General features: G+C 46.8%; 1 long non-coding RNA gene across 1 annotated transcript in view; it reads right to left on the reverse strand.

Annotated features, from left to right (window-relative positions):
* The window catches only part of LOC110357574 (uncharacterized), a 38,729-nt gene extending 23,077 nt beyond the window's left edge, over positions 1-15,652 (reverse strand). Inside the window, exon 1 of the long non-coding RNA XR_010467877.1 lies at positions 15,553-15,652. This is a non-coding gene — a long non-coding RNA (uncharacterized LOC110357574). The remainder of the gene's footprint in view (positions 1-15,552) is intronic.
* Between the last annotated feature and the right edge of the window lie 352 nt (positions 15,653-16,004).

The raw sequence follows: 16,004 nt of genomic DNA on the forward strand, positions 1-16,004 counted from the left end.
TGGTGCAAGGCTAAGCAACTATTCAATAGACCTTTTACTTCCACATATGTCATGCACACTAGATATTGCCAGCATCTTCCTCTACTGCTCATATTAATCAACTAGTCCAGTGCTCACCTTGAAGCACTGCTTGTGAACCCCTGGGAAATGAAGCCAGAAGGAAGGCAGGCTCTTCCCGCAGCAGTGAACCTCCCCTATACAATCATTTAAAGTGCTTGGCATTTACAAGCAAATGAAACAGAAAAGCAGTGCTGAAGGGGAAATGGAAATGGGAATCAGCTGGGAACGGAGCATAGTGCTATGCTAGGCATAGGAGAAGATATTTCTTTCCAGCCTCAGTGATATAACAGGGGGCATGTAATTAAGCAGCACCAGCAATGACGACCACTGTTTTAATGCCTTTCGGACACCAGGGAGCAGCTGCAGCGAGCGAGGGGGCAGGAGCGGTAGTGGCTCGTGTGGGACTGGCCCTGCTGGCCCGAGGGACAACAAACAGACCCACTCGGGATTTCTGGAAGACTTTCTCTGTGTGTGGCCACAGATCTGGGAGGGTACTGGTCCGAAACACAAGCGGTCAGTCTGGTGGTGAATTTCATCGAAGTCAGACCTTTAGATAAATTTCTCTGTGCTTTCTGGTGTCCTGAGGTGTGTGGATACGTTTGGACTTGGAGGCTGAACTGCTGAGAAGTAACAAAACATAATGTGACGGTTCATGAGAGGAGGAAACAGAGAGAGGTGATAAGAAAGCCACGTGAGAACAGATTCTGCAGTATTGCCAGGCTGGGGAAACAAAGCCAGTTCCCATACCGAACAGGGTGTTACTGGTAGGACCAGAAAAAACAACCAAACAAAACAAAGCACACACACACCAACTACAAACCAACCCACCAAAAAACCCCCAAGTAATTCTCCATGTGACTTACAAGTAAACCTTGTGGATTTCATTGAATTCCTACCTGGAGCAGCTGGTGCCGGGAAAGCACTAATTGTGACAGAGAACTCAGACATCTGTTTGCTTTGGGAAGGGAATGCTGCCATTCTAACGACATGTACAGAGCGCAGGGACTGCAGCTTGCAGGAAGATAACGGCGTAGGCTGTAGGGAGTGGGACACCCATGAAACTGGGGGCCCTATCCCCCTGCTTTGGGGATATAGGGGTCCATGCATGCCTATAGCATGCTTTAACCCCTGTACATGTCAGCTCCTAAGCTGAAAAAGCAGATATAGCAGCACTTCTTGCCATTCAGTCTTCCTTGGTTTTCCTAATTGCATGCTGTGTTCTTTTTGGGGCAGAGACTGTCTCTAAATGCACAGCAGCCAGCACAGTTGGAGTTCCGTGTGGTAAGAGAACAGCCCCTTAGGTGTGTGCATATCTAATGAACTGACAGCTCTCCTGGTTCCTTTTTAAGTTCCCCAAATGGTGCTCGGGTGCTGACACATCGTGCAGGTGCTGAGTCACGCCAGAAAACGAACGAGAAAAGGGAGAGGGGAGGGAAAACACACCACATTTCCTGGGGATACTGCAGCTGCTCTTCTATGGGCTGTTTGGACCACCCAGCTTTAGGATGGTTCATATTCAGATGATTAAATCCTTAGCATCAAATTCATCAATATCTTTAAAAAACCCAATAGAAGGGATTGTATTATTTCTAGTTAACATCGTTTCCATTCTGGGATACTTGTTTCCCTTCTTGCCTTCTATTCATACTCTAGCACTTTTTATGTAATGTGGCAGGCAGATGCACATTTTCTTTACTCAGAACAGCTCTCCGCATCGAGCATTTAGCACAGAGTGCGCAGCATCTTCCCAAGACATTCCCACACCCCAGGACAGGTGGTCTGGAGCAGTGACACTCCTGTTTGTATGAAGCTATATTTCCATTTGCTATCTGAGTCCCTGTGCAGCCCAGTGCAGCCTGGCCCTTGTATTGCTATAGAAACAAGGCAGCAGCGAGAGATGTGCTGGAATCTCCGTATCTGACTGAAAATAGCTCCTACCTACCCAGCATGCTGGAGCCTTTGACAGCCTGACCTTTCCTCTGGAGCCTCCTGTGCTTTGTAGTAGGGACGCAATTAGCTCTCATTTGGCCCCATTAAATCTCGCTTATGCAGCCAGCTATTGTGCTGCCAGCTGGATTCCTGAGATGCTCGGAGGGGTGGTAAATGAGGAGAGTGTGCTGGACCATCTCCCAAGAGATACTGTCCTCCCTCCCACTTGCTGAGCACCTCTGATCTCAACCCAGGCGCGGCAGAGATGCATCTCAGCCAAAGGATATCAGAGGACAGACTAAGGGACCAGTCCCGAGTACGAGCTGCTGTGTGTAACACGATGGGAGCAAACCCACCTCCCGTTCAGGTGTCCGAGCGTGCCTTTGTGTCTGCGTACATTAGACTGGTAGCACTGCAGACCTGGCAGCCCAGACCTGGCCCTTCTCAGGGTTCTATGCTGATGGAATGCAGCTGGGCTGACATTGCCCGTCACCATGGCATCAGGGATCAGGTAACAGCAGCATCCCTGCTGAACCCTCTGCAGCCAAAACGGGCTGGAAGTAAGGAAGCACCTATCACTGTGTGATTCTTCATGCTTCATTGGCATTATTACTATTTGTCCTTCCGTTTGTTGTTTTATGTTTCGTTTTCCTGCCTCTCTCGGTTTTAAAATGCCCCTTCGGTGGGTTCAGCTACTGTTCAACTTCATTTATTCCTACAATTGCAAAGCCTATGTTTGAAGCCAGGCAGGAACACTTCCACTTCACGGTCCAGTGACAAGCTCTATCCAAATTATGCTGCCTAGAGAGTATACTTTTTAAGGAAAGGCACACAGCATCTGAATTGACCGTGTGTTTTAAACTTTCATGGATTTGAATCTTAATTTCCACAAATTTAACTTTCTGTTAAACTCCTGTTTATATACAGCCCTGTACCGTCACATACTTCAGAGTGATTTCTCGTTTCCGACTGAATAGGTAGCAGAATTTGCTCCTTACACACTTTCCTGACCTGTGCTGCAATTAACCAAAGATTTGGGCACATGCCTGGGAATAACTTGGATTCCAGGCCTCACCAATGGTGCTGCTTTCTATTTGATCCGCAGAGACGGTCCACCCTGAATTCAGCCGTGCCAGGAACCGGAGCTGCCAATTGCAATTTTTGGCTGGGGCCGTCAGGCATATGTTAAATTAAATTTGAAAATGAGTATTATTGGTGCAAATATAAACAGGAAGAGAGGAAACAGGCTCCGCATTTTCTGCTTCGTGGGGTTTGAGGTACTAGGAGAATATTCCAACATATGGTTGTTTACCAGAGTAGCTGTCCCAATATTTAACATATTCCAGATATTTTGAAGCTTTTGTAATAACAATGGTCCAGATCTATATCTTGGAGAAGCCAAGGAGAGGCTCTCAGTTGGATTCCACTCAGCCATACCCTTAGCAGGCATAAAGTGGCCCCCCTCCAAAAAGAATTAGCAGGGCTGCAAGCATTGACACCAACCGAGGATCTGGCCATATGTGGATTTGGATGAATACTTTGATTTTATATTTTCCAGACACTGCACAAAACATGGGCTAATTGGCAACATTTGTATTTAAAAGGCACTTAAAATAGTAACTGTGTGTGTATATATATATATCCGTGTATAGAAAAATCAGCGCAGAGTGGGAGGAAAGGGCCTAATGGATGTAATCTTTAGGAATGAAGATGGAAGAATTCAGTTTTAGGGCGGCAGTGTATTCCCTTTGCAACCTCTTGGAGTTCCATTCCAGCCCACCTCTTTGCAGACCTTAGATTCCTCTGGACACTTGTTTTTTTCATTTAAGACAAGTAATACAGCAATTCTTAAAGAAAGTCCAAGTGCGTTTTAAGCCATGTGTGTTTTAATTAACATGTTGGTCCATGCATTTAGTAGGTTGGTGTATTGAGACAATTATAGAGCCGGTTTGCTGCTCACGTTTGCACAAAGAACCCGAGCAAAGTCTCTTAGATGGCATCAGAATAGTGACATTTCTCTCAGGTAATTGCAAACTCTCTCCAGCTAAAAAGAAAAAAGCAGCAGGACTAAGGCAAAAAGCATTTTCATCCTGGCTCTGGGAGGAACTTAAATATTTTGGAAATGCACTATTCCAGGCAGCCGAGTGGCTGATTTCGGCCTCGCTTGGTTGCTGTTTGTGTTCCTTGATTGATCACTGATAGAGCGCAAGAATGAACCGTGTTCCCTGCTCGGCTCGGGCTGTCCTGCTATCCGTGCCTGCCCGAGGGGACGAACTTACAAGGTGAAGCCCACAGGGGGTTGCAGGATTTGTCCCGTTTCCAGAGGTGAAGCAGCCGAAGTCCCAAGCGAGATCAGCAAACATTTACTTTGGGTTTGTTTGTGCGGAGCCTGACGTGAATCCCCACGCAAACCCAGCTATATTTACCAAGTAAAACTCTATCCCATTACGAGTCGCCACTTCAGAACCAATATTTGATTTTAATATTATGTGTACAGGCACTTGTAAAACAAATAAGCCTGTTTGCATTGATATCTGTGCTCTTGGAGACAGTAAATCAGATACATGGTTTTGCCTATATATCCCTTTCCAGAGCAGGATCATACAAAACTTTTGAGAAAAGAATGAGAATCGAAGCAACAAGTACAAATCTTTCTTTTGAGGCTGAGAAAGATGTGAAGTTTGGCATTTAGGAAGAGGCCTCTGGCTTATATGAGTCATACAGGCAAAATAGTTGCCTTCGCTTCTACCAGAGCCGACTATTGATTTAACACGCATTTACCTCAGCTGTCACCTCCTTTCTGCCTCTAGGAATAGCTGTTCACATCCCACAGCTGCGTGGTCACATCCTTGGAGAGGAGCTCTGTCCGTGTCCTGTTTATATTACGGCTGGAATGTGCTGATCTCCATCTGTCTCTATTTCCAGACTTCACTCCACTTCCTTATGCAAAGAAGAGCCAGTAAATCTCATTTAATCAGAGTGTATTCGTAATGAATTCACACCCAAGGCTCTTCATGGACTTTTGGCTTTAGTTATTGTGTTTACACCATCAAATAAATTACATTTTTTCCTCTTGCATCAGAGGATGTCAGAGCTTGATAGGATAATTGTAATAGTGCCTAGGAGAACTTCCTGGTGAACCAAAGCCGGACTGTGGATTCCCACCTATAGTATTGTGTACTGTAACTGAACTAACGCTTCTTCCATGCTCTAGTAACCAAGTTGTTCTGTGAAGCATTTCCCAGGTCACCACTATTCAGCTCATCAGCTGCAGTTGCTACTGACTTTTCACTTCTCTTACTGATTTGTTTGCAAACTTTGGTATCTCTTTAGGCCTCCTCTGAACAATGTAAGTGGGTCGATGAGAACTAAGCTCTCCAACCACCAGCGCCCTAATTACTGTTCAAAATTAAAGCGCTAATTGTGAAGTGACACGCGATTCCTCTGTCTCCATTCAAAAGCCCTTTATCAGTGTGCTTGAGGCATGTTTTTGTTTTGAGGCTGCAAAAGGGGATTGCATGAACCTAATAAAACACAGAACTATGGCAGGGGGTACCAACCTGGCAGGTTGAACGTTCCAATAGCGTTATCCACTGGGGAAATGATGCCTTTTACTGGCTCAGCTGCAGACTGAACAGCACTAATGCCCCAGCCCTGGCCCATCGAGGCACAGCCAACAGCATCAGCCCAAGGAGCCTTCACGTGCCCATCTCTGGAGCATCAAGTGACACTGTTGGGCTTTGAACTGAAATACCAAGCTGTGAAGTACCGGCTGTTCAATTGCATGACTTGGGAATGGTGGGAGGGCTGCTCTCCTTGCATTCACTATATGAGACCGATGCGATTGCTTTAAAGTCTTGGAAACACTGAGGCTAGGGAATTTATGGTCCTTTCTTCTTGCACCAGCTAGACTTGAAGGCTGTTTTTCCCAATGACTCATCAAGTGCTTTGTATCATTTAATGCTTTTAGAGATAAATAATCCATGACATCATCTAACAAAGAAAGCAACTGTAAATGAAAATCAATTGTGCTTGGCACCTGTTGGGAACAGAAAACCTTTGGTGGCATATATTGAGTTCCATTCACTGTTTTAGACCTTTTTTGGCTGATACTTGGTGCCAGAGAATTCTGGAGCACGGGATAATTTCTTCCTGTGGTGTGTTAGTCAGGGATATCAGACTCGTGCATCAGCAGTACAACATACTGCCCTTCCCTGTGAATCATCAAGCCTGTTCCCAGCTTTGTACGGTGACTCGTGTGACCCTGAGGAAATCATTCCTCCTTTCTCTGCTGTCCTGTCCCTCGCCCATCTATTTTGTCCTTCTGGCTGTTTGCGGTAGGGCCTTTTCTTGTGCTTCACTCATAAATCATCTAGCACCGCATGACTAACCCCTGTTTGGCTCTGGACCTCTTTTATAGGCTTCTAGAAAATACAAACAATACCATCAAGGTTCCAAATGTCAGCACAGATACAAAAGCAAAGAGATCTGCTTGAAAACAGAGACACCTCCTCAGCAAAGCCCCGCTTTGTGAGGTGTTAAATTAGATTGGGCTTTGGAGAATGATGAAGGAAATCCAGAGTATTGTGGGTCTTTTCCAGTGCCTTACACTGCGCTCCCAATATGCTGCTATCTCATCATAAAAGAGCTGATCTTGGAATCATCCTGGTTCACAATACCTCCTCCCCTATCACAGTTTTCCAGAAACACGAAGAGAGGCCTCGCTGCTTATAAATCAGAAATATTTGCAGTGAAAATATGTCCCTGAAGAACAAGGACCATAACCTTGGATCCTTTGAACAAAGGAACAGCCGCTTCCTAGGAGTTTTGGCACCAGCCCGCCTTGTCCTGGCACTGGAGGACTTTGCTTACATTCATTAGTGCTGTATGGCATTTGCATAAGCAATGTCTCAACAAGCATGGCCCTTTATCACTGTGATTCATGGAAACGACACAGTGGATGGTTGTACTAACTTTGCCTTGAAATTGGGATGATTTATTCATTAAGGGGGTTTGCTATGAAGTCAGTGCTGTTGCTGTTGTGCCTGCGTACAATTAGAAACAAGGGTTGTATAAGAGAGGTACAGAGCAGGATGAAAGGCTCCTGGGGTCCTCCCTTGTCTGTACTTTCGAAGTGTGCAAGTAGAGGGCAGGAGAAGAGCAAAGCCTGGCTCAGAGGTGCTGACAAAAATTTGGGTGCACTGAGCGGATCATTATAAATGCTTGTGGTAGCCACTCTAATCTCATTAGCTGTGATGGATCCTGATGATGTCCGTGCTGTAATTTCCATTGCTGTTCAGCATTAGTCCGCTTTCTGTGGTGTGTTTCTGAGCAATTAGTATTCTCATCTTTTCTCCCAGGGGTCATGGGTTACAGTGCATTACTGAGGATGGGCTGGAAGGAGAGAGGGGGGCAGCACCTCTTCTGCAGAGAAAGAGGGTAAAACACAGATCGGCTTGCTGCAGAGAAAGTCATGTGCTGATGTCCCACCTGCTGAGCTCTACAAGTGTGACCTCTAGATTCGTACCCTACCTTTGTCAGGTCAAATCCTAGCTCCATCTTCTAGTTTATCTGCAAGACTGCTGTGGGAGCAGGACGGCAAAGCAGCACGCTGCAGGAGGCTTATTTCCATGTCTTTAGCTGAAATTCACATTGCGCCTTCTGGAACTGGGCTTTGAAGATCCAGGGCAGGGTGGCTGTGGGACGCGTAACAGAGCCCTGGGTGGTCCCAAAGCACACGGGACTGTGTTTAGTAGAGACACAGCTCACTTAACGCACTCCCTGTGCTACCTGTGCTTTCGTCTTGCTGCCCCTAGAGACCATGCTGGCTACAGAAATGCCTACTGACCTTCCCCAGTCCCTCTGCTTCTGAAGCAGGCCCTGGGGAGTTCCAAAGGCATGGTGTTGACAGAAACCAGCACCATCGTCCGGCTCGGGGAGGCCGCAGGATTATGCTATTCACATGCTAAAGCAGCCTGGAAATGCCTCCAACCCCTCTGCACACAGCAGGTACGTCACCCTCTTCAGCCTTGCGGGGTCCGTGGTGGTGTTAAAGCAGCAGTGACACCTGACCGCGTGAGCCCGTCATGGATGACACTTCCAATCCGATCACTTATTCTCTCCTAGGGAGCCAACGGGTGATGCACGCATGTCTTTTTATAGCCCAGTGACACCAGAAATCCATGCCATGGTCTGCACCCAAAAATCCTGGGGGAGAAGAGGGTGAGCAGGGATCCGCCTTGCCCTCAGCAATGCCTGGAAATGTCAAGAGTTTATTCAGGGCTCTAGGTAACCAGCAAGCCCATGCGTTGCAGGTTTTTCCTTACTTTTGGAGTTTGAGCTGATGCCGTTTCCTCTGCAAACCGTGCGGGGTGGTGTAGAAGAAGACAGGATTCCCGAGGACAGGCTGTGTGCGTTAAAAGGAGATAATAAATGAAAGAAAAGAGAGCAGGAGACTACACACTTTTTTCTGTGCAGTCCCTCCACTTCTTTTCCCTTCAGACACTAACTCAACTGCGCAAAGCCAAAGGCATGGTGCCACCTGGAGCGTATTAACACTGTGGAATGTGGTGCAAGTGCTCCCATGCTGAGCGGGGCGGGATGCTGAGCGGGGCAGGATGCTGAGCAGGGCAGGATGCTGAGCGGGGCAGGATGCTGAGCGGGGCAGGATGCTGAGCAGGGCAGGATGCTGAGCAGGGCTCCCACCAGGCTCCACCCAACCCTGCGTCCATGTAAGGACAAAACTCTCTGTTTCCAGTAATGCGGATGGCATGGGGGTTGGGGAGGGGATGGGGAGAAAGGCCTGTTTTCAGACCACTGCTGTGTGCACAGGAGCTTCCTACAAGCATCAGTAAATCAGCTGCACACCGCTTGGCAGGGCCAGAAAAGCATGCACTGCCGTTCCCTATGCCGTGTCACCGGGCAGGGGGAAACGGTGACATCTGCAGTCTGCATGACCATACTGTGGGACACATTACCTGAAACATCAGCTACTATCATCTATCAAGTGACCCCAGCCTGGCCTCCTCTTTGCTCTGGTCTACTACAGCTAGTAGATCCTGGGAAGAGCAGCATACCACCAACTTCTGATAGTATTTTGCTATCAGAAAGGAACAGCTTGCCAGGAGTATTTTAAAACGTCTGTTGGTGGAGAGTTTGAACTCAAATGTTCATCACATCCTCTCATTCAGTAATAAATTGTGTTGCTCTTCCAAATGCTCAGTCTGTTTCAGGGACAAAGTGTGAACAGTGCCATCAAAACGCAGCCTGACCTCTTTGTGTGCCAAAACACTTTAATCTCTCTCCTGATATATGGTTATGATTCGACAGGGGAAAGCCAAACATTGCTTTCTCTTTCGAAGAAGAGTTTTACAAGAAGCTTAGAACTACTTTTTGCCCAATGTGGCACTTGCAAAAACAGACTGAAAGTGATTTCCATGCTCCCTCCTCTCTGGCAAGACTGTCTGCTTGTTTCCCCGCCTCGTGAACCCTCCTGGCACTGAGGAGGGAGGCACGCCGCCTCCTCCATCCCAGCAGCTTTCTCACAGAGGGGTCAGGGAACTGAGCTTGCCAGAACACAGCTCCGGGAAGCGCCCACTCACCCCCGCTCCTGCTGTGCTGGGGCATCACGAGCAATCGCTGGCCGCGCGTTCCAAGCTTGCAGTGAAGACATCGGGCTGCATGTGCCATGTATACCCCGGGAGGTTTGCCACGTTATCCTGTGGTAGAGTTTCCTTGGAAACCCATGTTTCTACCTGGGGAAACCCTCACAGCTTTCCTAGTGTTAATTCCTCTTCCATTCCCAGACCATGCTGCCTCTCTCTAGCAAAGCGCATCATACTTTCCAATCAGCTCATGGAGACAGTGAATGGAGCTGGTTCTTGCATCCATAATCTCAGCCTAGTCCTTCACAGCCCTCAGGAAAGCTCCTCCAGCCACATCTCCCTGCAAGGAGCTTCTCACCCCGCAAGCCACTCTGCAAGTCCCTTTGCAAAACGCAATATAATTGCTTTTTCCTGGTGAGCTCTGCTGCTGTTTGATGCCACCATGTGTCTTAACAGAATTAAGCAGTGTCTGTGGGCATCTATCAGATTATCTTGCCAGCAGGTATTGCAAGTATTTTAGACATAAAGCAACCACACAAGGAACAATGTTGCCCAAAATTTTCGTTAAACCATAAGGAAGCAAACACAGCCCTTGAAATTGCGTGCAATCCACAGAACAGCAAACGAATCAATGTCACTTGAATGTGACTGAACTGTAGGAATCCCTTTGTCATATTTGTTTTGTGTACAGGATGGTAATGAAAATTGATTCAGTTTCCTCACACAAATAGGCTTTTTTATTTTAATAAGATGCATTTCTTGGTACATCCCTCCCCAAATTTAAGAGATGAAAGTATAGATATGAAAGATATACTAGATATTCTAGAACTGGCTTTTCTCAAAGCTACTGCAAAACTCCTGCAGTAATCTCATTATTAGCAAAAACCAGGATAGGATCTGTAAATGACAGCTCGTGAGTTGTCTGTGTGTTCTGCTTCTTGGAGTGAGCCGGAAACCCTGGCGTATTAACCCAAGTCCAACACACGGTAGAGGTTCAGCGTTGCTGGGACGAGGACCAGCAACAGCTTTACATGAGCTCTTATCAGTGATTCCTGATGAGTTTAGAAAGCAACTCCTGGTGAAACACCTCATTGTATCTTCTTGGCAGCTGTCTAATCTATAGATGTAAGAACAGAAGAAATAAACTTGTTCTCTACAGATTGGCCTGTCTCTCTTTACTGTATCTCCAGGTGATGGATGAGTGCTTCCTGTGGTTTTTGAGTAGCAGACGCATCTTTCAGGGGTCTAACTGCAGCCAGGACCTGTATATGGTACATCGCTTCACTGACAGAGCAACCAAGAAATGATAATCTTTGCTTCTTGCAAAGGTTAACTCCTTTCTATCTTCACACAACAAAAGAGAGTCAGAAACACATTATAACGGTTTGCAGGTCCATCAGTTGGTTTGCATTGTGAGTGGATATGCCCTGTAGCGAGGGATGGTACCCACAGAGCTAGAACGGGCAGACTGATGCCCCATTCCCAAACTGGGTGCCTATTCCTCTTGCAGGATGCTGCTACAACTGAGGCAGCAGAACCTGCAGCTGTCCTGCCAGCTGCCTTCCCTGGACATGTCACCGACTTCTGCTGATGGGCCAGTGAGCAGAGAGACACTTCAGTATGCAGGTGCTGTTGTTGAGCTTTCTCAGTCCCCACTTGTTGCCTTAAAATATGCCATTCTCTCTTGCATTTTATCCCGTGCAAAGTGTTGTTGTTCTGATTCTGTAGCATGTTAGATTGACTCAGTGCTGGAAGACACAGCAGTGCAAACACACACCCGTTGGGAAGGTATGTGTGTGTGCACACTGTCAGGCTGACGGTATGTCTGACAGATGACAGCTGTAAGCGTGCATGGTGCTGGTAGCCGTGGCTGTAATTTCTATGCCATCTTTTAGGTCTGATTACAGGAACTTGGTTTCTCTGAAGACTGCTCAGCTGCACTGGTTCTGTATTTCATCTTTGTGTTAAAGAAAAGGAATATTAACCTCTTTGCCTTCAAATTTCTGATCCAGACCCTCCATAGCATAGGTCACTATAACTCCATTGATTTTTAACTACACGGTGCTGAGTTACGCCCTCGAGCTGTGGTCTTTTTTGCTAGAATCAGAAGTTGCGTAGATGCTTCTGTTTTCCTGCTCATAATTAGCCGTACCCAAGTGATCCAAATGTGGCTCACAAGGGTGAGGTGACTGCCAGCTGTGCCAGCTGCTGCTCCACCACCCACCTCTTCTGCTCAGACCCTCAAGGTACACTCGCATCAGTACGTGTACTACACAGACTATAATTTAAAATCTATTAACTCTGAACATCAGTACAGCACATAAACCTAACTGGCCCTTGCGATACTGCAGGAAGTTCCTGCCCCTAGTTATTCCTATAAATCATCCCGGATAGGCTAGGACCCAATCGATGGGAAAAAATTATACCACAACATTAGATTTCATCATACATGACTCGAACAATTACTCTTCTGTCTTGTGGTATGAAGAATCATGAAAATAAATAGTCTCTCTGTGCCCAAATGAAGTGTTTATGGGGCAGTATTACCTATCCTGTATTTCTTACTTAAAACCATACATTAATTTCTTTGCACTTACAAGCAGTCAATAATTTTTTAAATTTGATGTTATGTCAAATATACTAAAACTTCATGCCCCTTTGATAAAAACGTTCTGCCCCACTAAAATTTGTCCTGTATATCTGCAGTAGGTCCTATGATTTATGTTGTGCTACTTAAACAACTGCAGAAAGGAGGTCCCCTCTCACTTGCCAGCATTAGTGTTCTCATCAGCCCTTTTGGGAACACTTTCCCCATCTCTCTTCAGTAGCCGCCTCTGTCAGAGAGCTGGGACCATGGGGACAGTCATTTTGCCAGGCAGGCCATGATAACGAGTTCAAGACAGGCTAAAGAACTCAAATTGCAAAACTCATGTGCAACCACTAGTGAGTTGGAGCAGTCCTGGCGTGCAGGTGCAGCGCCATCTAACCATCTCTCTGCTGACGTTTGAACCCCATCGACTCGCAGCTAATGCCAACCCCAAAGCAGAGCATTTGTTGCCAGTGAAAATCAATTGATAGATACGTGACAGAATGGAAAATACTGTCGTGTATTCAGTATATTGCCTTTGGGTAAAGACTGCCCCAGCTCCCAGGGTCTGGGCCACAGTGAGCAGAGGGGACCAATCCTCTGTTCATGCTTTTGTCCTGCATACTCTTACCTGGAGTGCTGACTCTTAAATCCTATACAAGGGCACACAGGCTGCTGGGGAAAGTCAGAGCTACAATTCAGCCCAGTCCCAGGCCAGGGCTGCTGCAGAAAGCCAAGTGGGACAGGCTTACTCCTTTGGAGCTGCTGCAGCTTGTGGCCGCTGAGCAAAGCATCGCTCCTCCCTCGCTCCATACGTGCTCTGGACAGTGCTGTTATTGGCACATACCTTAAAAGAGGAGTAAAGTAGAGCCCGCCTTGTTGCAGATTTATATATACTTTCAATTTCTTCTCTCTCAAGTACCTGTCCAGAGCAGCTCAGTGCCTGTGTACTGTGTGTGTGGGTGGACTGTACGCATTGCCTGCACAAGGAGGACTACCCGTTTCTCATTGTGTAAGACTCGATCCTTTCAGCTGTTTGTAAAACACCCTTTTTCTTCTGTTTGGAAATCAAAAACCAAATGATAATTCTATGAATAGCAGTGACAGCCTCTCCCGAGAACAACAATTGCATAGGAGGAATACTGGTGTGAGCTTAGTGCCTCTGAACATAGCCGCTTCATTTGTGCATTGGGCCAGGCTCATGAGCTGGAACACGAGCAGCACACACTCATGTCTGCCAGCAAAACAGTATGTAAATGTACTTGGTATAGTTAGAAACTCAACACATTTTGAGAACGTTATTTTATCATGGCTTCTCATTATTACTGACTGCTAGTAACAGTGCCGCACAAAACCAGACTAACACGCAGTCCCTGGCCTGGGAATCCTTCAGCACCGAGCTCTCCGCCTGTATTCTGTGGAACTCAACGTTGTAAATTCTGTGCTTTAAAGGGACGTAGCTGACTTCAGGACTTTGTGCTAAACCCTCATTTGACTTTCCACTTCATCTCCTCGTCTTCCCACCCACTCTTTCCTCCTCCTTATGTCACATTTGTTTTACATTTAGTCGTTACAGAAACTTCAAGTTTTGCAAATGTAATAGCGAATTTGCCTCTAGAACACGGAGTTTTCCTTGGCAACTCTCTCAGCTCCTGGATTCAAAAACGTATTTTCTTGACCTCTAAATAGGAAAAAGAGCAACTGTAATGCAGATTAAATGTGTCCTGCGTCATCTGTGATTCTCTTCCAAGTCCCGGAACTTCCCCTCTGTCTCTCTCTTCCCTTTTTAACTTTTATTTGGCTAAGAAGAGTTGAAATCTCATGTAATCACGTGAGGAACTCCAGGAACCTGGACTCGAGGCGTGGGCCTCTCATACCTAACAATGACAGTCAGTGCTCACTTCAGTCTTAGCAGCACTCGCTGGCATTTCAGCAAAGCAGAAAGCTAAGGTGTATCTGTCAGCCACCTCTCCTGACACGGGTTTTGTCCGCACCCTGGCTGCCTCCAGGGATTGAAGGGAGAATGGCAGCAGCCTCTGCTGCTGCAGCAAACCGCAAGGAACAAAACCCACTCCACAACACAAGAACCTCCCTGGCCAGTGGTGGCACCATCAGCTCTTCTCTGTGGGCTGTTGAGATTCACTCCTAAGCAAGGAAGAAGAAGACACTATGAAGGGAACACTTACATTGGCATCCGGCTTAAAGCCAGAAGCACTCTCCTAAGCCCACCAGAGTGTGCTCCCTAATGAAAGCACTCCATGTCCTCTCCGACTGTCTAGTGTCACTTGGGTCACAAAGCTATTGAGTATTTGCAGGAGAGGAGGTGATGTTGTAGTGCTGTTTCATTCGTAACACCAACCAGTCTGTCCCAGCAATAGGGGCATCAGTAAGATTTCATCTCACTGTAAAACAGATACTGTCTGGGCTACAAAACAAACAAGCAGCTCCTTTCAACAAGAGCTGAAAGCTGTTTCATGTTTTCCTGAAAGGTGGAGGTAGGGTGGGATTCAAGCATTGGAATGAACAAGGGGAATAGCTTCCTGCATCCTGTGCTGGAATCACTAGGAAGCCTCTTTGCGGGTGATATAACTCAGCCCTTCAGCAAACTTAAAGTGACAGGATGCTGATGATACTAAACTCTAAATTTACCAAACATCCTGGGGTTTCATGACGCATAATAATGTCGTCATTCTTTGACATGCTGACGTACAATAAGGATATTACAACCTAAGCCTGCTTTATTATACTGTATAATACAAAGAAGAACAAAATGATTACAAAAGGCAATATAAGCATTTCGGATTGCTTTGCAGTAGTGTGCATGTTTGCAGGTTGGTTGTTTTTCCTGGTAGAGGCGGCGCATTGGAACTGCAAGCCTTTCTGAAGCCGGGAGTGAACTGGACCATGTGCGACTTGCCAGCTCTGCTTTGTATGTCAAAGCAGTACAGAAAGGAGCAAGCTGCCTATAAGATAAGCTCTGCGACCATGACGTGTTTTAGCACTTACCTTAATTAACGTCAGAGAGAAGCAGCACTAATGAAACTGCACCTCTGCCAGGACCTATAGCGGTGTCTCCGTCAGGGGCTGCACAGTGTTATGCAGACCTGGTTGCTTGGAAACATCTATAGAGCTCGAGCTGACAGCCCTGGGCAACACCAGACAGTGTGGGAAAAGCACTGGAGCAAAGAGAAGTGCAGCCAGCAGAGCACATATAGAAACCCAGGCCGTGTTAGCTGTTACGCATTTTTTTGGTAGCTACAAATCTCCTTGGCAGTAGACGGTCTATTCATCCTGCAGCTGTTGCAGGAATGGTGTAACGGTTTAAGATGCTGCTCCTGTGAGTTTAATCCCCCTCTCTCCTTTTCCTCTTACCTGTGATGTAGGTCTCCGCCAGCCCCCGGGTGTTCTCAGGTGCTTGGTGGCATATCAGACATGCCGCCTCCTTTCCTCTGTGCCCTCCCGTGGGGTGGACCCCCTGAAAATACACCCAACATGCCCTGCTGTGGGCGTTCTGTGCTAGCCCGGCCTGACGTCAGCCCGCACACCATAGGGGTGGCAATAATAACTGCCTGGTGGACGGGAGGCTGCTCAAACTAAGAAAAGGAGTAGATAAAATACACAGGAGAGAGGGGGGAAAACGGGGGCACTCGCAGTTACTCTGCTTATAACGGCAGTATAACTTTGAGAAGTTCTGCTATTCTAGAGGCCATAAATCAATCACAACTGCTCTGCTCAACTCAGTCTCTTTATAATAGAAATCAAACACATCCAGGAGCTCTGGGATCAAGTCACCATGGCAACCCAAGCCTAGAATGGCTGCAAAT

This window comes from Columba livia, chromosome 24 (assembly GCF_036013475.1).
Source record: "Columba livia isolate bColLiv1 breed racing homer chromosome 24, bColLiv1.pat.W.v2, whole genome shotgun sequence".
NCBI classification, from domain to species: domain Eukaryota; kingdom Metazoa; phylum Chordata; class Aves; order Columbiformes; family Columbidae; genus Columba; species Columba livia.